A 26,898-nucleotide genomic window follows, 5' to 3' on the forward strand; every position below is an offset into this window, starting at 1 on the left:
AAATGCAAGGAAGAAAGAGAAAAAAATGAAAGGTGGTGGTGGCGACACTAAGGGCTTCTTGACCAAGAGAGATGGTCTTCCTTTTTAGCCCAATTTTTGCTCATTTCCCTTCATTATTTCAGCAGCTTGGCTGAACAAAGAGAGGAGAGAAAGAGAGCAAGAAAACAATTTCCTTCTTCTTGAGTTGAATCATCCAAGTAAGAAATTGAAATTCCAAACCGATTTAAGAGTGAGTTGTGAGTTGGAAAGCTAGGGGAATTAAAACTTTCCAAAGGAGGTGGAGTATCCCTCTTCCAAACTTTGTCTTTGAGGTATAAAATCTGATCATGGTTCTTGTTCTTTTAAATTTTGGTTTAAGATGTCATCTAGTTCATGTTTTGGCTTGATTACAAGATATGCAAGTGGATGTGATGATTTTTGGGATGATATATGCAAGTTAGGGTTAATAAATTTCTACCTAAACTTATTGTATAGTTAGTATATGTTGTATATAAGGTTATATAAGGGGTTTTGGTAGCAAGTGAAGCAAGAAATCATGAAAAGTTGCATTGAAATCAACAAATTTCAGATTTCTGGAAAATTTCCTCTCTTTCTGTCCGGTTTTGTTGCCTCATGATAGAGGCCGAATTGGCCTTAGGTTAAAACATAAAAGTTGTATAGAATGGTATTTTATAGTTGTCTACAAAATTTCAGCTCAATCGGAGCAACGTAGCTTGTGAAAAGATGAAAATACCCTCGCTGATCTAGGTTATATTCCAATGTTCCGCGTGGACAGTTTAGTCTATTTGATTGCGTTTATTCACTATAATCCGTTTGGATTTAGCCATTCACCAAAACATGAAAGTTTTAGTACTCTATCTTAGCTTTTCAACACCTCCAAGAGCGCCTTAAATGGACTTTGGTAGCCTGAGATATGACCATTTCAATGTAGTACAGTTGATTAGCCGACTAGTTGGATTTTGGTTCTATAAAGTGGGAATTTGCCTAGGTTACACTGGAAATTGGACTAAGTGATCTTCATGAACATTGTAGGCCTTTGTCTTAACTTAGAAACGGTATAAGTTTCACTTCGATCCGATAAGCATAGTATCGGTTGTGTCATTTCCACAAAAACCCATCAAATCTGTCTTTTGGAACTTCATTTCCGCACTTGATATTAGCTTAATCTTTGTTCTTATGTTGTTATGAGCCTATGGAACGGCTATTTACTTGAATCTATGATATGTATGACTTTGGGATTGGCTGAGGAAAAATAATGAAGCCTAAATGGCTGAAAATAGGAAAAATACAAAGGGCATGCTGTCCAAATTTACGCTCGAGGATTAGAGAAATATACTTGCGACTTGGGTAGAGTTGATAGGAATATCACTTGAACCATCTAGGGTACTTGAGTCTTCTTGTTCCGAGGTACATAAGTAAGGACTTGGCCGAACTTGTACCCTTGAGACATGAAATAATGATTGCCCGGAGTATGTTTTCCTTGTACTTTCGACTCGCATGACATTTTCAAGTATAAATGTTACAAAGTCTTATCGTTTAAAAAGCGAGCAAGTGTTTCACAACTACTATTCGAGTGAATTTCAATTTCTTGATTTTTATTGAACGAAACGTCTAAGTTTCAAATCTTAGTCAATTTTCAAAGTTCTTAAGCCAAGTTTTATCGCAGATTTGGACTCCAAATCCGGAGTACCACCCAGACGTGATTACTAGAGGCACTATATCTTTTGGTGAGTGCTTTCAAATACCGAATTGAACTTGATACTTGAACTTGATACGTGACCAATATGATTACATGTTATATACGTGAATTGTTAGGGCAAGAGTGTACTTTATCGCACTTGCCCTTACGTGATATACTTGTTTATTGTTGCAATTGACTTGATATACTTGTTTATGATGTGCGCACTTCTTGGAATTCCAGAAACCCTGTGGCGAGTTACTCTAGTCGAGCCGGCAAGGGCTTGGTCGATTGGGTAACGAACCCTGGGTCTCTTGTTTTGTCGAGTGGAGTGATATCTCCTCGACTAATCGGTATACTCGAGTATTACCACCCGTGTTTCTTGAGGATTTTGGGCCTAGCTGGGGGTTTGAACGGTGGACGGAGAGTCGTTTAAGTGGTGTTCTACTGGATTGGTTACTTACTTGAAAGTTGACGGAGTGTCAACTATTACGTGATCATGCTCCTGATGATGAAATGGGAAGTTGGCTTCTGAGAGCCATCCGTATCCTTATGTTTTGGCATGATTATTGTTTAGCGGATTATTGTTTCTTCTGAAAACTTTTATACTCGCTCATTTTGAGATTTCTACTTGAAGTGTTATTGCTCATAAAATGAGATTACTACTTGACGTGTTATGGCTCACTTTTATGAACTCTTCATGCTCGTTACTTTGCTATATCGAAAACTTGTACTTTTAAACTAGTCAATTTGTTATTTGGAACCTCACTGGGCTTTTAGCTCATTCCACGCTATTTTTTTTCCTTGCAGGGGGTGCGAGCGAGGCGTGAGATGTGTAAAGACTAGCGTAGCCTAGTGTTTTTGACTTTTGACTTGTACTCGCGCTATCACTCGAGTAGAATGATTTGTACTTGGATTGTACACACTTTAAACCAGTTTGGGTATATTGAGGCTTTGTATCTTGGTTGTTCATCAATGTAAATTATAAGTTTGAATTGCGATGTTATTTATGGTCCACGGATGTATGCACGTGATACGAGTGAGTGAGTCTTGGCGAGAGTTGGGCAGGCGGTCCGCCGAACCTTTGGTACGCCTTAGGGTAAGGTGGGGTCGTCACAGAGACTGGTGAAAGTGGTGTTCTACGGACCTATATACTGTTACAAGTGTTGATGGAGTGTCAACAGGAGTTAATTATGATCAAGCTCAAGTGGACCTTTGGCTTTTGAAAGCTACCCGTATCCTTGAATTGAACTGTGATTAAACTGTTATTTTACTGTACGGTGTTTAGTTGGCTATGTTGTGATTTTATGTGGCTATGTGTTTACTTGTTTTACCTGGAACCTCACTGGGTTTTAGCTCACCCCATTCCCTTTGTTTTCCTTAACAGATCGAGAAGGGATTTGATCGAGGGCTTTCTTAGCTTTATTTTGCCGTTCTTGCGTTTTGAGGTTGTAACTTTCGTCTAAGCAGACTTGTAAGCTTAAATTCTTAAGGATGATTTATATTATGTAATTTTGAGTGAAGCGTGGTAAGTTGGTGATGTGAGACGGATCTAGACGAACACCAAGTTGGGATGATTGGCGGAACTTGACCCTTCTAGAATCACAAGCCACGAACTAAGGAGATTCCTTAACCCAAGACTAGCAAATTTAGTGAACCAAAAGTATAGATAGAAGAACGCCACAATCAAGGAGACTACTTGATTGATAAGTTCGATGAACAACTTGAGATTAATTCTCAAGTATTCAAAGGAAATTCTCTTGAGACAAGAGAGAGTGAATAAACTCACGTATATTTTATAAAATCTGAAAAACTCTCCTTTAATGAATGAAAACTTAGGCTATATATAGCCTTACAGGACTCAAACCCTAGAATGTCCAATGGACGACCTTGCCCTTCATTAAGGTTGAAAATATCTAACAACTAATTGACTAAAATTAAGACTCTGAATTCGGTCAAAGTGAAGTGAAAATTGACCGAAATTACTAATGCTAACAAACAACTAATAATGGAACTGAAAACCCTAATTAGCAAGCTAGTACTCCGTGAACTAGTCTTCGCTTGGTTCTTCCATTTGAAGGAAAGTGTATAGAGTAGTTTCTCCATTATGTAATCCTTCAATGGTCCTCAAGTCATCACCAACTCGTTCTTGAATCGTGCAAACAAGAGCTTGAAGTGATTCTTGAATTCTCCTAGCACGCGCTCTTGTAATTGGACCACTGGGTATTTGCATGACCTGAGCACTAGAAGTTTGAGCAGCCTTGAGCCCCTCCTCATTAGTCCCCTCCTCTTGAAGGCAATTTGTCCCCAAATCAAACTCATCGTTTGCATGAAAAGGACTCAAGTCAGACACATTAAATGTAGCATGTACTTCATACTCACCTGGAAGTTCAAGTTTGTAGGCATTGTCATTGATACGCTCCAAGACTTGGAATGGGCCATCCCCCCTTGGGAGTAGCTTGCTACGCCGTTTGATTGGGAACCTCTCCTTGCGCATATGGATCCAAACCCAATCACCAGGTTCAAAGACCATCTTGCAACGCCCCTTGTTGGCACTCTGGATGTATTGAAGTGTACGCTTCTCGATGTTGGCTCGCACCTTAGCGTGTAACTCACATACATATTCAGCTTTGTTCTTACCATCCAAGTTAACTCTCTCATGAACAGGTAAAGGAGTTAAATCCAAAGGTGTGAGAGGGTTAAAGCCATACACAATTTCAAAAGGCGAATAACGTGTAGCAGAATGAACAGTGCGATTGTATGCAAATTCCACATGTGGTAAGCAAACTTCCCAAGATTTAATGTTCTTTTTTATAATTGCGCGCAACAGGGTAAATAAAGTCCTATTAACCACTTCGATTTGACCATCAGTTTGTGGGTGACTAGAAGTAGAAAATAGCAATTTAGTACCTAGTTTACACCACAAGGTTTTCCAAAAATAGCCAAGAAATTTGGCGTCCCTATCAGAAACAATAGTGCGTGGCATGCCATGTAATCTAACTATCTCACGAAAGAATAAATCTACAACATGCTTAACATCATCTGTTTTAAGACAAGGAATAAAATGGGCTATTTTGGAGAAGCGGTCAACTACCACATAGATTGAATCATGTCCTTTTTTAGTCCTAGGTAGTCCAAGCACAAAATCCATTGACAGATCAACCCATGGTTCATGTGGGATTGGTAAAGGTGTATAGAGACCATAAGGGTGTACCTTTGATTTTGCTTGGTGACAAGTCACACACCTTTCAATGTGCCGTTCTACGTCACTCCTCATGCGTGGCCAGAAGAAATGCTCTTGGAGAATCATTAAGGTCTTGGCAATGCCAAAGTGTCCCATTAGTCCTCCTCCATGAGCTTCTCTCACCAGGAGTGTGCGCATGGAGCTCTTGGGAATGCAAAGCTTGTCCTTGTAGTATAAGAATCCCTGAGAGATGAAATAGTGCTCACGAGAGTGTCGTGGCAAGGAGACAAAAATCTCACCAAAATTTGAGTCAGTGGCATAAAGATCTTTAAGAAATTCAAAACCAAGTAACTTAGCATCTAATGTAGTGATAAGTGTATACCTTCGTGAGAGTACATCAGCCACAACATTCGTCTTACCTGTCTTGTATTTGATCACAAAGGTAAAACTGTCAATGAAGGTAATCCATCTCGCATGTCGCTTACTCAACTTGTCTTGGGACTTGATATGCTTGAGCGACTCATGATCTGTGTACAAGACAAACTCAAGAGGGCGAAGGTAATGTTGCCATGTTTGTAGAACTCGCACTAAGGCCATGAGTTCCTTATCATAGGTTGAGTAGTTTAGAGCAGCTCCATTCAACTTCTCGCTAAAGTAGGCAACCGGGTGACCCTCTTGGAGTAAAACAGCTCCAATACCTATACCAGAAGCATCACACTCTACTTCAAAATCTTTGTCAAAATTAGGTAAACTAAGAACAGGGGCATGTGTGAGCTTGTGATTAAGTAATTGGAAAGGCTTAGCTTGTTCCTCTCCCCAATGAAATTGCACATCTTTCTTGACAATTGACGTAAGTGGGGCAGCAATGGTGCTAAAATCCTTGACAAACCGCCTATAGAAGCTTGCCAAGCCATGGAAACTTCTCACCTCACTTACATTGGTAGGGGTTGGCCATTCGCTAATAGCCTTCACCTTTTCTTGATCAACATGAATTCCCTGCTCACTAACAACATATCCTAGGAAAATCAATTGATTTGTGCAAAAGGTACACTTCTTAAGGTTAGCGTAGAGGCTTGCCTTGCGAAGTGCATCGAGGACCATTTGTAAATGCACAACATGCTCATCTAGAGTCTTACTATAGATCAAAATGTCATCAAAGTAAACGACCACAAATTTACCAATGAAAGAGCGAAAACATGATTCATGAGTCTCATAAAAGTACTTGGTGCATTGGTTAGCCCAAAAGGCATGACCAACCACTCAAAAAGTCCATGTTTTGTTTTAAATGCAGTTTTCCATTCATCTCCTTCTTTCATGCGAATTTGATGGTAACCACTTTTCAAATCAATCTTAGTAAAAATGATAGCACCATGTAATTCATCAAGCATGTCATCCAAACGAGGTATGGGATGGCGGTACTTTACCGTTATGGCATTAATCGCCCTACAATCAGTGCACATTCTCCATCCTCCATCTTCTTCGGAACAAGTAGAACTGGTACAGCACAAGGGCTTAGACTCTCTTGAATCCAACCCTTACTAAGCAACTCCTCCACTTGTCGTTGTTGCTCCTTGGTTTCCTCAGGATTGGTCCTATATGGTGCCTTGTTTGGAAGGGAAGAGCCAGGAATGAAATCAATTTGATGTTCAATCCCCCTTAATGGAGGCAAACCATTAGGTATATCCTCAGGAAAGACGTCTTGATACTCCTTGTCGCGCCCCATTTTTTGATAAATAAATAAATGGTTTAAAAATGTATTTTTTGATTCAATTTGTGATTTGGAAAATGAATTGTGATTTAAAAGAAAAATGGGTCTAAATGGGGGTTTGAGAATGCGACGATTTGACCCAAAATTATAGTTTAAAAAGGGTTCTTGAAATAAAAAAATCGGAGTCGCCACTTGGTAATGAGTTAAGGTGTACCAAGTCACCTAAAAATGAATTTTTAAAGAAAAAATAGGAAAAAGTAGTAAGAAACCCCTTTTAAACGACTCCTAGTCCACATAAACCAAAGAAAAAGGTTCGGGAGTCACATTTGACAAAGGGGAAGGCAAGGATAAAATCCAAGGCACCCCTTTGACCTAGCCAAGGCTAGTTGCATGATTTAATCAAAGATTTTCTTGTTTTAACCAAAGAATTTATTACATTTGGATGCACTACATGAATGCAAACCTAGACCTAGGGGTATTGGGGGAAATTTCTCTTCAAAGGTTGAGTGGTGCCAATCACATTAATTGTGAAGCCCAATGACGATCCTTTGAAGAAGTCACGAATAATGCGAGTGGGATGCAAATGAATGGAATGCATGTATGCAATGTGAGGATATGAGTTTGAAAAAGTAATAAAAGACAATGAATATGTACATGAAAATGTGCACGTGAGTGGGCAAGGTACGGTATGTGAAAGGATAATATGAAGTGCATGTGTGCAAGTGATGATAAAAGTGTTCGTGTGCAAGTGAAGAAACATAAAGGTGCACGTGTGTAAAATGGGAGGAAAAATGAAAGTGTGATAAGGGTATAAAATGGTAGAGTGGATTTAAAAATGCATGAGCCTAGGGAATTCATGCATATTGGGTACGGGGAGACCTAAATCGTGACTCAATTTGCCCTTTTATAGAGGGAATACAAGCGTGCTAAGGCTTAGAAAAAACCACACTCGTCTATATCCCATATTTAAGGGGACTCTCAAGCAAATGAACCCTATAACTAGCATGAAATGCAAAAATCCTAAAATGGAGGGAAAAGGGGTTCGAGGGGCATGCAAAATGATAAAACTAAAAAAAATGCATGACATGTAATGAACATGCAAACATGTACTAACGAGGGGAAATCCCTATGGGTCTAGCGTTGGACTAGCCCATTCTATGAATTCCGACTAGCGTTGGACTAGCGGAAACGTACATTTATCCATCACATTCATTCATGGCTATGGAAAGCGAGTAGACATGCCAAACACTCATAAACACATAGCGCATAACATTTAGCATGCTCGACTAGATGCAAGGCCCTAACAAAGCAAATTAACACGTAGCAACTAAGCATGCAAGACACATAAGACAATTAAAGCCCTAACTATTACATTTGCTAGCTAGGCACATGACTTCGATAGGTCTTCATCGAATGCTCCTCCAAGCCCTATCTATTACATTAGGGAGATCCTACTACAATCTAAAAGGGGGAAAAGGAATAAAATAATTAAATCCCTAACTATTACAACTTTGGCATTCAAGTGCCTTTCGAATGATCAAAATTGAACTAAAAAAGAAATATACAAACTAAAATCAATGAATAAATAAATGAAATACTAATAATAATAAAAAAAACATTTAAAAGGCATACAATTTAAACACATAAGGTCACATAGGGCACGTAGAGTCAAATGTAGTAAGAAATAAGGGATTAGGGTGTACCTCCCTTGAATTGGGGCTCCAATGGAGTAAAACCACTTATTTACCCTCCAAAATAATAAAAGAGTCAAGGCATCACTTTAATCAAGAAATAATCACAAAAAGATAAAAGTAAACATGAAATTGAATCAATTAAATCATGTAGACAACCCACATCTAAGAAGTCAAAAAAAAAAGATTTGATTGCAAAAATTAACAAAGCTTTGAGGTCAAAATTAAAGAAAAATAAAGTTTAGGGGCCCATTTGCAATTAAGTTAGGGACCCAATTGAAGGAAGTGGAAAATGTCCAGGGCCACAGTATAGTTAAGGAGAAATTCAGGGACTGATTTGCAAAATCGTTTTCTGTTTTCTTAATGGACCAAACCATTGGGCCATTTGCTTATTCGTTTGGGCCAAAACTATCCTCAGCCCGTCAAAGAAAATCCAAGAAAAACGGATGGGCTGGCTTGTTGATTGGTCCAACCAAAACATCTGGGCTCCTTCCCCAAGCCCAAACCGAAAGCCTAAAAAAAAAAATCAGACTAACCCATCTTTTATCATTCCAGCCCAATTGAATAATGCCAGGGCTTTGGCTATAAAACCATGTCAAAACCCAATCAAAAGCTTTGAACTTTTACCTTCCTAAGCCCAACAAGAAACCCAAACAAATGTTACCAAACCCAACAAGATAAAACCCAACTAAAAATTATTAAGCTTTGATTATGCATTAAATCACAGCATTAATCTATCCAGAAATCACATAAAATATGCAAACAGAGGATTAAGCTTAAGAGGGCAAAATTAGTTCAATTTTCCAGATTTTTGGGCCATATCAGAATAAGGGGAAGCTGAGGGGTTAAATTGCAATTTTCAGAAATTAATGCTTCATGCCTCGCAGAGGCTTTCTTCTTCGATGCAAATAAGAGGGAAAGTTTCTGCAACTTTTGATGCTTCTCAAATCTAGTAAACTATCGGACAAAACACTCAAACATAGCATCTCAACGTGCAAATGACAAAAATGGAAGAAATCAACTTCGGAAATCATGATTTTCTTTCCCTCTGCCCGATTAACGAATGCTCAAGTTCTGGTCAGCTTTACACTGGCCAGAACTCCTCTCGATTGCATACAAAAATTACATACAAATCTCCTTTTTGGTTCAAAATTCTGGTTCAGGCATTTCATCAAATAGGTAAAGGGCGTTAATGACTTTCGTTAAATTTTGGCTCAATTGAAACTATAATCAGCCCCAAATTTTTTATCAGAAACAAGACAACCAATCCAATCAACCCATAACCATTATGAACAACCACCGAAAAATTGCAGGAGACAGATTCACCATAGGCAAATTTTGGGGTTGGGACTTCGTTTGGGCATTTTATCAAACAGGCAAACAGGCATGAAAATTTCATCAGATTTTTGCTCAATTGAAGTTATGATTGGCCCCAAAATTGTTCAAAACATAGGGAAATTCAGTCCAAACAATCACAGATAGCATGTATGTTTCACAATCATGTACAACCGGCAAACATTGCAATGAGCAAATTCAGAAAAGACATGCTTTTGAGAGCTTCCAACGTTTGTGTTTGTAAAGAAACAGCAATTGAAAGGCAGAGGACAGCTTATGATATTTTCTCTCGGTGAAATTCCGAAGGCGGCAATGATGGATTGGCGATGTGGTGGTTGACGGCAGTGGCGGCTTCCTGCGACGACGGTTCCAGCTTTCCAAATTTCCCCTTCACTTTGCTGAAGCTTTTTCCTCTGCTTCCGTTTGCAGCTGCAGCTTTAGTTTTTTCCTTTCTTGTTCAGCTTTTCTCAGTCGCAAGCCTCCCCTGTTTCCTTATTTCTTTCTTGTTATTTTCTCTGACCGACCACTCTCTGGTTCTCTCTCTCTCGATTGCCTTCAACCCCATTTTTCAGTCCGTCCCTCTCTGTTCCATTCTTTTCCTTCTGTTTTTCATCTAGCCTCCGACCGCCGCCCCTATTTCTTCCCCGAAGCCTTTTCGATTTCCAGTTTTTCTCTTTTACTTCCCCTCAAAGCTCCCCAGACCTCTCTTGCGTTTTTCTGTCTTCTTCTCTGTTTTTTGCTTAGCCTGCCGCCTCTATGGCTTTCTGTTTTCTTTTTTTGTTCCCCCACCTGTTTCTTTCCTGTCCGCCGCCCCTCCATTTGCTTTCCCTTCTATCCGCTGCTCCTTCATTTTTACCCCCTTTTTCCAGTCATAAACCTCCCCTGTGTTTTTTTTTTTTTTTAGCCGACCCCCCCTTCTCTCTTCCCTGTCCGAAGCCTTCACTATCTTCCTCCCTTTTTTTCTCTCTTTTTTCCGTTCCTCCTCTCCGTAGCTTGCTTCTTCTTTTCCCCCTTTTTTTTTTGTTTCCCCAAAAAATTCCCTAAGCCCCCCAAGTGTCCTTGACACCTACCCCTCTATACACTTGTCCTATAATTCCTTAGACACTTGTTTAATGATTATTTTGTACACTTGTCCAACATGCACATTTCCACCTATCCACACATTTTTCCTTTCTTTTTCATTTTCATTTTTCTTCAAAAATTAATTAAAAATAAATTAACAATTTTCAAACCAAATTTAAGAGAATTAAGGCCACTTTTAACATCTTACAAAAAATGAAAATGATGAATCTAACCCAATAAAAAAATTAAAAATAAAAATAAAAATAAAAATAAATAAATAATTAAATAAATAATAAATGATAAAAAATGAAATTAAAAATAATCAAAATTTGGTGTCTACAGTTTGCCCTTCTTTGTCTGAGTTTTGGAAAAACTTGAGACAAAAAAGTAGACACCAAATACTTACCTGTATTATTTGGCTGCGAACGTCTCGAACGATGGACGTTTTAGAAATGAGGACTGACCCCGTTAACGAAAAAATTTTAAAATGGGACTGACCCCAAATTTAAAATCGGGACTGACCCAAAACTGAAAATTTAAAATCATGGGACTGACCTGGTCAGAATTTAAACGGGACTGACCCGAACAGAATTTAAACGGGACTCACCCGAACAGAATTTAAACGAGATGAAATAAAGTGAAATGAAATGTTAGTGAAACTGACCTACGTCAAATGATAAGATGAAAATGCGCCCTAGTAAAAATGAAATGCACACTAGTGGGACAAACCCATGTTTAGTGGCAATGAAATGCACACTAGTGGGACCAACCCAACGGCTAGCGGCGATGAAAATGAAAGACACACTAGTGGGACAAACCCAACGGCTAGTGGCGAATGCAAATGAGAGGCTCACTAGTGGGACAAACCCAACGGCTAGTGGCGATGAAAATGAAAGGCACACTAGTGGGACAAACCCAACGGCGACAAACCCAACGGCTAGTGGCGATGAAAATGAAAGGCACACTAGTGGGACAAACCCAACGGCTAGTGGCGAATGCAAATGAAAGGCTCACTAGTGGGACAAACCCAACGGTTAGTGGCGATGAAAATGAAAGACACACTAGTGGGACAAACCCAACGGCTAGTGGCGAATGCAAATGAGAGGCTCACTAGTGGGACAAACCCAACGGCTAGTGGCGATGAAAATGAAAGGCACACTAGTGGGACAAACCCAACGGCTAGTGGCGATGAAAATGAAAGGCACACTAGTGGGACAAACCCAACGGCTAGTGGCGAATGCAAATGAAAGGCTCACTAGTGGGACAAACCCAACGGTTAGTGGCGATGAAAATGAAAGACACACTAGTGGGACAAACCCAACGGCTAGTGGCGAATGCAAATGAGAGGCTCACTAGTGGGACAAACCCAACGGCTAGTGGCGAATGCAAATGAGAGGCTCACTAGTGGGACAAACCCAACGGCTAGTGGCGATGAAAATGAAAGGCACACTAGTGGGACAAACCCAACGGCTAGTGGCGATGAAAATGAAAGGCACACTAGTGGGACAAACCCAACGGCTAGTGGCGAATGCAAATGAAAGGCTCACTAGTGGGACAAACCCAACGGCTAGTGGCGATGAAAATGAAAGACACACTAGTGGGACAAACCCAACGGCTAGTGGCGAATGCAAATGAGAGGCTCACTAGTGGGACAAACCCAACGGCTAGTGGCGAATGCAAATGAAAGGCTCACTAGTGGGACAAACCCAACGGCTAGTGGCGATGAAAATGAAATGCTCACTGGCGGAACTCACCTCACGCTCCAGTGGCTGAGAAAATGAAATACTCACTGGCGGGACTAACCCAGTCCCAATGAAAATAAAATGCTTACTGGCGGGACAAACCCAGCTCCAATAGCAGTGAAAATGAAATGCTTACTGGCGGGACAAACCCAGCTCCAATAGCAATGAAATGAAATGCTTACTGGCGGGACAAACCTCATGCTCCAGTAGCTATGAAAACAAATGCTCACTGGCGGGACTAACCTCACGCTCCAGTGGTTGTGAAAATCAAATGCTTACTGGCGGGACAAACCCAACTCCAGTAGCTATGAAAACAAATGCTTACTGGCGGGACAAACCCAGCTCCAGTAGCAATGAAAATGAAATGCTTACTGGCGGGACAAACCCAGCTCCAGTAGCTGTGAAAATGAAATGCTCACTGGCGGGACTCACCTCACGCTCCAGTGGCAATGAAAATGAAATGCCTTGACAATCGGACAGTGGGATCAAACCCGAGCCTGCCGTGATGAACTTGATTTGATTTTTGACTTTGATTTTTTTTTATTTTTTTTTATTTTTTGATTTTTTGATTTTTTGATTTTTTGATTTTTTTGATTTTTTTGATTTTTCCTGACTGAGAGCGAGTTGTCGAAATAATTTGCCTCTGTGTGATGAATTGGTCAGTGGGATAGAACCCAGGCCTGCCCAATGGGAAGTTGGCGGCACGAAATCCAGGTCCAACGGGATCTTGTGAAGTTGGCGGCATGAAATCCAGGCCCAATGGGATATTGTGAACAAGAAATTGAATTTGATTTGTCAAGAAACAAGCAATTAAATTTGATTTTTCAAGAAACAAGAATTTGAACTTGATTTTTGACTTTTGAATTTTTTTTTTAATTTTTCTGATTTTTCGAGAGAATCTTTTTCAAAATAATTTGCCCCAGTGTGGAGTCCATTTTTCCCTCCTTCTTCTTACTTCTCTTTGCAGTATCGGCCTTCCGCCTCACTGGATGCTTTTCGTCATTTTGAACCATGAATACCTGTACAAGGGGTTCATCAAAGTATGACATGCGCTTAAATTCCAGGAAAAGAGCAGCGGGATTGATCCGAAAAATGTTATTATTTGATTTTTTGACAAAAACCTCAAATGTATTACAAAACAATTTGCCCCAGTATGGACTTATTTCATGAAATCTTACAAATAAAATTTTGCCCCAGTGTGGGCTCCCTTGATTGTAAAAATTTGTTCAGATGATTTCCCATTTATTTGAACAAAGAAAAACCGCACTTTCTAAAATTTAGAAAAGAATGCACATATACAACAATGTGAAGAAACTTTAAACGTCAAGTTTGAACTCATGCAGAAATTTCATGATGAATTCCTCGAAGTAACACCAAATTCAAGAAGATTTCTTCCTCACTTTTAGCATTGGTGCTTAGGGTAACGGGTCACCACTTCTGGTTGGCCCATCTTTCAAGACTAATCAAATTGACGTTATTTCTGACTTGGAAGTGACTAAAAGAAATGGGAAGCCAAGGATTGTCTTATTTTATGCCCCAATTGTATGTACTCTATTCAATATCACATCTTAGTGAAAGTAAAGAGTTTGTCACCTTTATTTCTTAAGAAAATTTAGTCAACGTATAAGTTTTATAGGCTTGCAACAACATGGGTAGAAGCGATAGCTAAACCTGTGAAAACTGGTTATACTCCCATGATCACAAATGATTGATGGATTTCTTACGAGTATAATGCCCACTTTGGATTGTCATGAAGGAATAAGTCAACGATGGACTTTTATGAGCTTGTAATGTGGCTTGAAAACGATAGTTAAAGAATAAAACTTTCAAGGACATTGCACTGAAGATCGTATTTTCCCAAAATTGCCCCTATTTTGAACTCAAAGATCTCAGACTTTGTTTGCATTTTTTCTCATCATTCACCAGGGACTTCAGCATCGAATTTTTCTGCATTTTCTTGCATTTACTTTTCTTGCTTTGCTTTTTGCCTCTTTTCTTCCTTTCCCTCAACTTGGTGGGTTTTCACATGGTGAGAAGCGTCAACCCCATACCCAAACAATTCAGAAATACAGCTAAAATTTTCCGGCATCAGAAATTTTCTTGACAAGGCCATTGTAAAGAACAGAAGTCAGGACTTTCAGCTTTTGTAATGGGGTCAGGTGGGGTGCTTAGAAAAGTTAAGGTTTGAAAGCGGATTTCAAAAGTGGTTTAAAAATTCTGAGATCGCATTGTTACGCCAACCCTATTTTAGGGTTACATCAGAATTTGCCCCAGTTTATGCTCAATTGAGGCTTTTTCTCTTTCATTTTCTTTCTTCTTTTGATTTTTCGGCTTTCTGCCATTTTTTGAAATTTTCACAAAATTTGCCCCAGTTTATTTTTGAACTGAGGTTCTCTTTTTCCTCTTGCTTTTGATTTCGTTGCATCGTCACTTTTTCACTTCTTGAAGTTTTCCTTTTCAATTCAAACTTGCCCCCAGTGTGGGGTTTACGATTCTCAGGGGTTGCCAAACGAAATAATTTATTCTGATGGCTCAAAAGGGATAACTAGGGATAGAATGTTTGATTGGAAAAGAAGAGGGCCTGACTTTTGCTCCGTCCCTTACAATAACTCTGAAAGGAAACTTTCGTTAATGCGAAATTTCTGGCATGTATCTGAATTAATTGACTGAGGAAGACCCTTGTTCATCCATATTTGTGAAACATAGGTGATCCACACGGACAAAACTCTTCCTTTTCTTTCTTTTTTTTCAAAATTGGACCCCAAGTGGAATCAAATTTCCTCAATTTGCGGTTCCCTCCTTATTCTAGCATTTTTGCTTTTCCCTTTTTCTTTTTCTTTTTCAAAATTCCCCAATCTCCTTCTCCAATGTAGGGTGCGATCATATGTGCATTTGAAAAGAACCACCAATTTTTAACTCAAATGAGGATGCAAGGGATAAAGTAGTGTTTAAGTTGTAGAAACGATGGGCAAAGTATCATTCTTACACCTCATGACAACCAAAGTAACGAAATGGTCATTGAAAATCCATTCCCTTTTTGATATTTGAAAATTTTCCAATATAGGGTAGTGATCATTAGGGCTCTTATTTGAAACGAAATTATTCTTTCAAGGGCTCAAATGGGAGAGCAAATGATAAAATGTGTATAGGCAGAGAAACGAATGCTCAAAGTATCATTCCAAAATTTCAAAACAAACAAGAATAATGCACATTTTTCCTTTCACTTAGATGTGAGTTGAATATAATTAGACACAGTGGACATTTCTCAAGCAAGAATTGCCCCAACTTGCGATTCATCAATCAATGTGACTGATTTTATTTTGGGGTTAAGTGAAGGAGAAAGGTATCACACGGGGCCTTTTGAGTGATCTCTTTCAATTTTTGAGCACTCTTATTGTATAGCTCGGATCACCAATCAAGTGTACGTAAGGATTTTAGGAAGCATACACTTGTGAATTTTCAAGCTGGAGGTTGAAAAAATCTCAATTTAGTTTTATTTCTCAAAATTCATCATGAAATCTCCAATGAGTAAGAATAAAGAATGAAATGTACATGAATATACACAAAACAATAATTGTCCAAAAATTTTATTGCTGAAAAACAATTTGAAACAAAATTTCTCGTTCAATTATGATACAAATGAGAAGAGAGAAACTTATAAAGAGCTCTTCATATACACTTTTTGTCTCCTTTTCTTTTGGAACAAAATGTATTAACAAATCAAATATACAAAATTTTCCTTTGGAAAACAATTACAACATCTCTCAGAGGCTTTAACGTAGAGCTTCCAGATAAATCATTTATGTTTTCATGGTAGGATCTGCCCAAGAATCAAATAACACTTGCAATCTTGACACTTTATTAGATCGGAAGTGACATCAGATATAGAAAAATATTTTCCCTTTTATTGAAGTGTTTTTATGAATGCAGGGGAGGGGGAAAAACAAAAGAAAAATACCCTGAGTTAGTAAGAAAGAATATAAAATCGGTATGCATGTCCTATGGGGGGACCCTTTTATGCCAAGGGTAGGTCTAGCATGAAAATGCAATCCGCTAGAGTAGGCACTATACAATACCTGATGGATCCGATCAGCTTATGGAGTGAAAAATAATTTGAAAAAATTTGGTCAATTGGAGTGACGAGAGACACTTGTCAAAATGAGGACAACGTGCGAATGGATTGATCACTTTTGATCGATACAACAATTTGTAAAACGCACGGGTTTGACCTTGGCGAACTTCCTATCGAAGAGATTGGAATTCGTTGACAAAATTTTCTCAGTGAAGCACGGGTCAAAACTCCAACTGATCAACCGGCTAGATGCAATAGATGGTTTTCTCAAAATCGACTAGGTTTTCCAATTTGAAATTGATCTTAAAACCCTAATTGGTCAAATGGGTTGAATGAAATTGACCATTTATTTAAAATTGACTGGATTACCCTAAAAAGGAAACGGGTCAAATGAATTGAGTGAAATTTAAAAACTTACTCAAAATTGACCGAATCATCCTAAAAAAGGAACTTGATCGAATGAAATTGAGAATTTTATTCAAAATGGACCGGATCATCCTAAAAATGAAATTGGTCAAATGAATTGAATGAAATCGAGAATTTATTCAAAATTGATCAGATCGCCCTAAAAGGGTAAACTGGTCAAATGAATTGGACGAAATTGATGATTTATCGAAAATCGACAAAATTGCCCTAACTAATCAAATGAATTGAATGAAATTGGTGGGTTATTCAAAAATCGACTAGATTGCCCTAAAAATGGGTGAATTAGCCAAATGAAATGAAGATTTATTCAAAAATCGACCAAATGACCCTAAAAGGGGTAAATTGGTCAAATGAATTGATGATTTATTCAAAAATCGACCGGATGACCCTAAAAAGGGTAAATTGGTCAAATGAATTGAATGAAATTGATGATTAAAAAATGACAGAACAGGTTGGATGAAATTGATAAATAACTTGATCAAATGAATTGAATGGAATTGATGGTTTATTCAAATATGGGTTGAATTGTCTACCCATTGGTAGTTTCAAAATTTTATTGCGATGCATTAGCCTATGAGCCTTCTAAAATCAAATTTTGGCCCCAATTTATGTATCGTCTCAATAGGAGGAATCATTTGGGAATTTTCTTCAAATTAATGTCCTTTTACGCAAGGACATTTTACCAATTTTGATAAAATGGCCAAAAAGTGATTATTAGACGCTCATATTCCAAAGATCGCTCTTATGAAAACGATCGGATCCTACCTTACCTTGTGCACTACCCCTTTGGATGGTACAAAATGTAAACGTGCAAGTCTCTTTGGATTAAGTATCCAAGACACAAGGTGGTTTATTCCTAGTACGGGATCCCCTAAATGGCATTCCCTCCTAGGGTTTATGCATGATGCCAGTTTATTAAAGCGATAAAACATACAATTTGAAATGGAAACGTGACCTAAGGAGCCTTTTATATGCCAGGATAGGCCTAAAAATGACATGCCATTATTAATTTACGAATGAAATATACCGAAATTTCTAAACGTGCAATGGCCTATCTATAAGGGTAGGTCCTAAAAGAAGGTCATGCCAGACCTTTTATCTCTTAATGTTTGTGAATGCAAAAGACAAGAGACAAGGAAAGTTAGTTCAACACATAATCACATAACACGTTGGACAATTAGATGATATAAAATCAACAAAGAAATAAGGAAAGAGGGTGGGATCCCTCCCCTCGTGAATGGTGTCCCTAATAGGGTAAGGTCGACTCTACCCTAGGCAATTCTAAAATGGATGCATGAGATTGGGGTTCGCTAATGCATCTAGACTCGACAAGCTCAGGTCCCCAAGCCTTCAGACTTGGAAACCAAGGGTCATCACTCCCAAGGTTCCTTGTCGGTGGCTCGAGCGATTCCCCAAACATTGCTACGCACACGTCGTGTCACGGCCACATGTCTGAGTGAATCTATCACACATCCTCAATCTTCGACTAAAAGCTAAAAGCTATTAACCCAAAGCTTAAAGCGGAAGATTAAGTGACCCCTCGGATCGTGCTGCACACGTCGTGTCACGATCACACGTCCAAGTGGGTCGCCTAAAAATCCTAACAGGGCGGAGTGGCGTGACAAGCCACTAAAAGAAAATAAATGGGTGAAAAAGTTAAAGCGTATGCACGTATGCTAGTGCTCGTTTGGAGGGGAGGGATCAAGAACCAACGCGAGGCTCTAGGGTGATGTCCCCCACCCAAAATGCAATGCAAGCGCGAGATAAATAAGTAAACATACATCCAATCAATCAATCATACATTCGTGAGCGAGGGAGTAGTTTGAGATGCGTGAAATGCAAAATCCTAAAAAAGGAAAAAATGCAATCCTAAAACACCCAAATGTGATATATGAAAAGGTTAAAAGAAGAAAAAGGTTGATTAAATCAAATTTGCTCGGACTCTCGAATGTCCCCAGTGGAGTCGCCAACTGTCGCGCCCCATTTTTTGATAAATAAATAAATGGTTTAAAAATGTATTTTTTGATTCAATTTGTGATTTGGAAAATGAATTGTGATTTAAAAGAAAAATGGGTCTAAATGGGGGTTTGAGAATGCGACGATTTGACCCAAAATTATAGTTTAAAAAGGGTTCTTGAAATAAAAAAATCGGAGTCGCCACTTGGTAATGAGTTAAGGTGTACCAAGTCACCTAAAAATGAATTTTTAAAGAAAAAATAGGAAAAAGTAGTAAGAAACCCCTTTTAAACGACTCCTAGTCCACATAAACCAAAGAAAAAGGTTCGGGAGTCACATTTGACAAAGGGGAAGGCAAGGATAAAATCCAAGGCACCCCTTTGACCTAGCCAAGGCTAGTTGCATGATTTAATCAAAGATTTTCTTGTTTTAACCAAAGAATTTATTACATTTGGATGCACTACATGAATGCAAACCTAGACCTAGGGGTATTGGGGGAAATTTCTCTTCAAAGGTTGAGTGGTGCCAATCACATTAATTGTGAAACCCAATGACGATCCTTTGAAGAAGTCACGAATAATGCGAGTGGGATGCAAATGAATGGAATGCATGTATGCAATGTGAGGATATGAGTTTGAAAAAGTAATAAAAGACAATGAATATGTACATGAAAATGTGCACGTGAGTGGGCAAGGTACGGTATGTGAAAGGATAATATGAAGTGCATGTGTGCAAGTGATGATAAAAGTGTTCGTGTGCAAGTGAAGAAACATAAAGGTGCACGTGTGCAAAATGGGAGGAAAAATGAAAGTGTGATGAGGGTATAAAATGATAGAGTGGATTTAAAAATGCATGAGCCTAGGGAATTCATGCATATTGGGTACGGGGAGACCTAAATCGTGACTCAATTTGCCCTTTTATAGAGGGAATACAAGCGTGCTAAGGCTTAGAAAAAACCACACTCGTCTATATCCCATATTTAAGGGGACTCTCAAGCAAATGAACCCTATAACTAGCATGAAATGCAAAAATCCTAAAATGGAGGGAAAAGGGGTTCGAGGGGCATGCAAAATGATAAAACTAAAAAAAATGCATGACATATAATGAACATGCAAACATGTACTAACGAGGGGAAATCTCTAAGGGTCTAGCGTTGGACTAGCCCATTCTATGAATTCCGACTAGCGTTGGACTAGCGGAAACGTACATTTATCCATCACATTCATTCATGGCTATGGAAAGCGAGTAGACATGCCAAACACTCATAAACACATAGCGCATAACATTTAGCATGCTCGACTAGATGCAAGGCCCTAACAAAGCAAATTAACACGTAGCAACTAAGCATGCAAGACACATAAGACAATTAAAGCCCTAACTATTACATTTGCTAGCTAGGCACATGACTTCGATAGGTCTTCATCGAATGCTCCTCCAAACCCTATCTATTACATTAGGGAGATCCTACTACAATCTAAAAGGGGGAAAAGGAATAAAATAATTAAATCCCTAACTATTACAACTTTGGCATTCAAGTGCCTTTCGAATGATCAAAATTGAACTAAAAAAGAAATATACAAACTAAAATCAATGAATAAATAAATGAAATACTAATAATAATAAAAAAAAAACATTTAAGAGGCATACAATTTAAACACATAAGGTCACATAGGGCACGTAGAGTCAAATGCAGTAAGAAATAAGGGATTAGGGTGTACCTCTCTTGAATTGGGGCTCCAATGGAGTAAAACCACTTATTTACCCTCCAAAATAATAAAAGAGTCAAGGCATCACTTTAATCAAGAAATAATCACAAAAAGATAAAAGTAAACATGAAATTGAATCAATTAAATCATGTAGACAACCCACATCTAAGAAGTCAAAAAAAAAAGATTTGATTGCAAAAATTAACAAAGCTTTGAGGTCAAAATTAAAGAAAAATAAAGTTTAGGGGCCCATTTGCAATTAAGTTAGGGACCCAATTGAAGGAAGTGGAAAATGTCCAGGGCCACAGTATAGTTAAGGAGAAATTCAAGGACCGATTTGCAAAATCGTTTTCTGTTTTCTTAATGGACCAAACCATTGGGCCATTTGCTTATTCGTTTGGGCCAAAACTATCCTCAGCCCGTCAAAGAAAATCCAAGAAAAACGGATGGGCTGGCTTGTTGATTGGTCCAACCAAAACATCTGGGCTCCTTCCCCAAGCCCAAACCGAAAGCCTAAAAAAAAAAATCAGACTAACCCATCTTTTATCATTCCAGCCCAATTGAATAATGCCAGGGCTTTGGCTATAAAACCATGTCAAAACCCAATCAAAAGCTTTGAACTTTTACCTTCCTAAGCCCAACAAGAAACCCAAACAAATGTTACCAAACCCAACAAGATAAAACCCAACTAAAAATTATTAAGCTTTGATTATGCATTAAATCACAGCATTAATCTATCCAGAAATCACATAAAATATGCAAACAGAGGATTAAGCTTAAGAGGGCAAAATTAGTTCAATTTTCCAGATTTTTGGGCCATATCAGAATAAGGGGAAGCTGAGGGGTTAAATTGCAATTTTCAGAAATTAATGCTTCATGCCTCGCAGAGGCTTTCTTCTTCGATGCAAATAAGAGGGAAAGTTTCTGCAACTTTTGATGCTTCTCAAATCTAGTAAACTATCGGACAAAACACTCAAACATAGCATCTCAACGTGCAAATGACAAAAATGGAAGAAATCAACTTCGGAAATCATGATTTTCTTTCCCTCTGCCCGATTAACGAATGCTCAAGTTCTGGTCAGCTTTACACTGGCCAGAACTCCTCTCGATTGCATACAAAAATTACATACAAATCTCCTTTTTGGTTCAAAATTCTGGTTCAGGCATTTCATCAAATAGGTAAAGGGCGTTAATGACTTTCGTTAAATTTTGGCTCAATTGAAACTATAATCAGCCCCAAATTTTTTATCAGAAACAAGACAACCAATCCAATCAACCCATAACCATTATGAACAACCACCGAAAAATTGCAGGAGACAGATTCACCATAGGCAAATTTTGGGGTTGGGACTTCGTTTGGGCATTTTATCAAACAGGCAAACAGGCATGAAAATTTCATCAGATTTTTGCTCAATTGAAGTTATGATTGGCCCCAAAATTGTTCAAAACATAGGGAAATTCAGTCCAAACAATCACAGATAGCATGTATGTTTCACAATCATGTACAACCGGCAAACATTGCAATGAGCAAATTCAGAAAATACATGCTTTTGAGAGCTTCCAACGTTTGTGTTTGTAAAGAAACAGCAATTGAAAGGCAGAGGACAGCTTACGATATTTTCTCTCGATGAAATTCCGAAGGCGGCAATGATGGATTGGCGATGTGGTGGTTGACGGCAGTGGCGGCTTCCTGCGACGACGGTTCCAGCTTTCCAAATTTCCCCTTCACTTTGCTGAAGCTTTTTCCTCTGCTTCCGTTTGCAGCTGCAGCTTTAGTTTTTTCCTTTCTTGTTCGGCTTTTCTCAGTCGCAAGCCTCCCCTGTTTCCTTATTTCTTTCTTGTTATTTTCTCTGACCGACCACTCTCTGGTTCTTTCTCTCTCGATTGCCTTCAACCCCATTTTCAGTCCGTCCCTCTCTGTTCCTTTCTTTTCCTTCTGTTTTTCATCTAGCCTCCGACCGCCGCCCCTATTTCTTCCCCGAAGCCTTTTCGATTTCCAGTTTTTCTCTTTTACTTCCCCTCAAAGCTCCCCAGACCTCTCTTGCATTTTTCTGTCTTCTTCTCTGTTTTTTGCTTAGCCTGCCGCCTCTATGGCTTTCTGTTTTCTTTTTTTGTTCCCCCACCTGTTTCTTTCCTGTCCGCCGCCCCTCCATTTGCTTTCCCTTCTATCCGCTGCTCCTTCATTTTTACCCCCCTTTTTCCAGTCATAAACCTCCCCTGTGTTTTCTTTTTTTTTTAGCCGACCCCCCCTTCTCTCTTCCCTGTCCGAAGCCTTCACTATCTTCCTCCCTTTTTTTCTCTCTTTTTTCCGTTCCTCCTCTCCGTAGCTTGCTTCTTCTTTTCCCCTTTTTTTTTTGTTTTCCCCAAAAAATTCCCTAAGCCCCCCAAGTGTCCTTGACACCTACCCCTCTATACACTTGTCCTATAATTCCTTAGACACTTGTTTAATGATTATTTTGTACACTTGTCCAACATGCACATTTCCACCTATCCACACATTTTTCCTTTCTTTTTCATTTTCATTTTTCTTCAAAAATTAATTAAAAATAAATTAACAATTTTCAAACCAAATTTAAGAGAATTAAGGCCACTTTTAACATCTTACAAAAAATGAAAATGATGAATCTAACCCAATAAAAAAATTAAAAATAAAAATAAAAATAAAAATAATTAAATAATTAAATAAATAATAAATGATAAAAATGAAATTAAAAATAATCAAAATTTGGTGTCTACACTCCTGTAAGAGGTTAGTGATAACACTAGGCAAAGAAGCATCAAGAGCATTAGTGAGTAAGGATTCCTTGCCAAATAAGATAAATAAAACCTGATTAGAATGCAAGGCCTTTCTCACATCTTTCACCTTGGCAAGCATGCTGGGTTTTTCTCTCCTGTGTGGGCTCGAAGACCGAATGAGAGTGATCCAACTTGCTTGAAGAAGGGTCGGCCAATACTAATTTCTTAGCTTTGGCGTTGTCCTTCTTGGTGGTAGCATGCAAGTCATACTCTTTTTGTAGACTAACTTGATCCTCATATACTTGTTGAGGTGTAAGAGGTGCAAGTGTAATCTTTTTACAATTATGCATAAAAGAGTATTTGTTCAAGAAACCATCAAAAGTGACTCTTTTGTCAAATTGCCAAGGACGCCCTAAGAGTATATGTGCAGCTTGCATTGGTACTACATCACACATAACATCATCTTCATACCTACCAATGCGAAAAGTAACCAAAACTTGTTTATGAACACGTACCTCTCCACTGTTGTTTAACCACTGAAGCTTGTAGGGACGGGGTGGTCACTAGTTGGCAAATTTAGTTTCTCCACCATCAATGCACTAGCAACATTAGTGCAACTTCCGGGGTCAATCACCAAGCTGCATACCTTGTTGGTCACATGGCACCTAGTGTAAAAGATGTTGTCACGTTGAAGCTCATCTTTACTAGCCTGAGTAGCTAGTGCCCTTCTTGCTACCAATCCAACTTTATCTTGTGTTGGAACTTCCTCTATCTCATCTTCCTCTTCAACCAAGGGAGGCATGTCTTTGTAATCCTCCTTTTCATCATCAGTGACAATGTCTCCATTTGGTAGGACAAGCATGGTCCTTGGGTTTGGACATTGGCTTGCAATATGCCCAACTCCTTGACACCTCCAACATTTGGTGTCACGATTCCTAGGTTTTGAAGTTTCAATTGTTGGCCTTGAAACAACCTTGGAGTCGGTTTTGGTAAAAGGTGGCCGTGAGCTTGACCCGTGATCTTGCTTCGGCTTTGGAGGATTCCAAGTGTTCGGACCTCTCTCCTCCCTCCTGGGCTGGAATGGTCGAGTAAATGGTTGTGGATTAGAATTATAATTTCTGGTGGTACCCCTCCGCTTGAGCCTTTGCTCAATCTTGATAGCCTTGTCCACCATATCGTCTATCTCCACATAGTATTGAAGCTCAAGTTGATCGGCTATTTCAACCCTTAGACCACTGAGAAATCTTGCCATTGTAGCTTCTCAATCTTCTTGAATATCAGCTCTCAACATGGAGATTTCCATGTCCTTGTAGTAGTCCTCAACTGAGCGTTGACCTTGCGTCAAGGTTTGAAGTTTTTGGTACAAGTCTCTATGGTAGTGACTTGGTACAAATCGCTTCTTCATAAGTCTCTTGAGCTCAGTCCAAGTGGTTATAGGAGGTTCACCACACCTTCTCCTGCTGGTAGCCACTTGTTCCCACCAAACTAGGGCATAGTCGGTGAATTCTACTACGGCAAGTCTCAATTTTTGTGCGTCGGTGTAGTCATTACAATCGAATACTAGCTCTACCTGACTCTCCCATTCAAGGTATGTATCCGGATCGGATTTGCCTTGGAATGGAGGAATCTTCATCTTAATCCCTTTGATTGCATCACCAGTTGCTCTTGTATGTCGCTTCGGTCTCCCTTGCTCGTATGCTGCATGGTCCGAATCGGCATTGGAGTCACTAGATTCCTCCAGGGTGGATTTTCCCCTAGATTTCCTAGAAGAAGCCCTAGATGAACTTAGTTGATCAATCTGCTCATGGATCGTTTCCAGCCTTTGGTCAAATCTCCTCTGCATTTCCTTCCACATAGCATCCATTTTAAGTGACAACTGAGCAATAGTAAGTTCATTTTCCTGAGACATGGTGAAACCTGCAAAACTTGACAAACTGTTAGTAGAAAATGCCTCACTTGCTCCCTTAAGTGTTTCACTCCTCTCGTGTTTTCACTCAAGTGCTTATGTCACTCTAATGCTCTCACCAATTCACTTCTCAAGCCACTTGATTGTTTCCTTTGAAGAAATCAGAAATTTTCTCAAAGAAGTTCAATCAAACCTTAATCAAATAGTATCCAATTGTACCAGAGGAACAAGAAGCAAGAGTAGAAACGGAAAGCTCAAGTAATGAATTCGATAAGGAATGGAACGAGGAAAAAATTGATGTACAAAAATATCCAAGTACAATGATGGAGTTTCCCAAGCGTTTACTTAATTTCCTAATTGATTTTTGGAACCAAGTTAGGTGTTGTACTTATTTGGAAGATTCCTTAAAGTCGGCTTTCCCAAAATTTCCAGATTCCCTTTTCCTTAACCTTCCAAAAGTATGCCTTCCTAAACTACTTTGCAAGTCGGTTAGGAAGCCAAGTGAAAACAGTTTTGGTAGTTTCCCAACCGCTGAAATTTTCCAGATTTTGTTACCTTACCAAATCAGAATTGTTTCCACGAAAATTCTAGAATTCCTTCCCCTTAAACCCTTCCTAAAGTCGGCTAGAAACCCAAGTGCCAATTAGATTTTGGTAGCTTCCTATTCTAACCGAGACTACTCTCTCCAATTTCCAGAAATTGGTTTCTTAAAAACCCTTCCCTCTCGGCCGCACACCCTCCCCCAACAGTCGGCTCTCTCTCTTCTCCTAAGCAACAAGGCAATTAGGCTCCCTTCCTCTTTTTGCAAGGCAAGGCAACCGTGGTTCTTGTTTCAAGATAATGGCCTTCCAAGATGATGCAAGTGATGTTACCCAAGACTCCCCCAAGCGACTTGCTCAAACAACTCTGAAGAACTTTAGTCCTAAAATAAGGAAGCCATGTATGGATGCAAGATCTTACAAGAGACTTTTTATCCGAAGAGAAGTTCAAGTGTTCAAGTCCCAAGGTAATCAAGAACTCCAAGAACCTCGCAAGGTGGTGCACGTAGTCAAAGTTCAAGGTGATCAAGAATTCCAAGAAGAGGTAGGTCAAAATTTTAGAGGGCTTGCTATGTCTTAATTTTCTGTTTTGGGTAGTAACAAGATGTAACACCCGACTTAGCAATGAAGGTTCGATTCTCCCCTCAATTTCTTGTCAACCGAATGTTTTCTTCTTTTCTTTCGTTCCCCTTTTTTTTTTCCTTTTTTTTTGACTCTAAGAACTCACAACTACTCGGCTGTTTTGGAGTGAAAATTCCAGAATTACTGTCAATTCCCCAATTTACAATAACTCACAACCCAAGTTTCCCAAGGCTACAAAACCTTTCCAAGAACTTCAAGACTTCAAGGTGATGAACACGTTGATGAGCAAGGCCTTCAAAAACCTTAAAATTTTGTAGATTTTCTTCAAGAGTCACAACACCAACAAGTTAGACCCCAAATCAGTTCAGAAAATTAGATGCAACATCTTGGATAAACAAAAGAATACTTGGACAATTTTTGGCCAAACTAGGAAACCCTAGCCGCGCAAACCCTAGCCGTCTTCTTTTTTCTCTTTTTTTTTTTTTGTACTAACCAGATTATCCAAAGACAACCACGGCTAAGCTTGGGCCAGATTCCAAGGAAATTCACGCAACAAAATAACACACGTAGTGTAC

This window comes from Coffea arabica, chromosome 11c (assembly GCF_036785885.1).
Source record: "Coffea arabica cultivar ET-39 chromosome 11c, Coffea Arabica ET-39 HiFi, whole genome shotgun sequence".
In the NCBI taxonomy this organism is placed as follows: domain Eukaryota; kingdom Viridiplantae; phylum Streptophyta; class Magnoliopsida; order Gentianales; family Rubiaceae; genus Coffea; species Coffea arabica.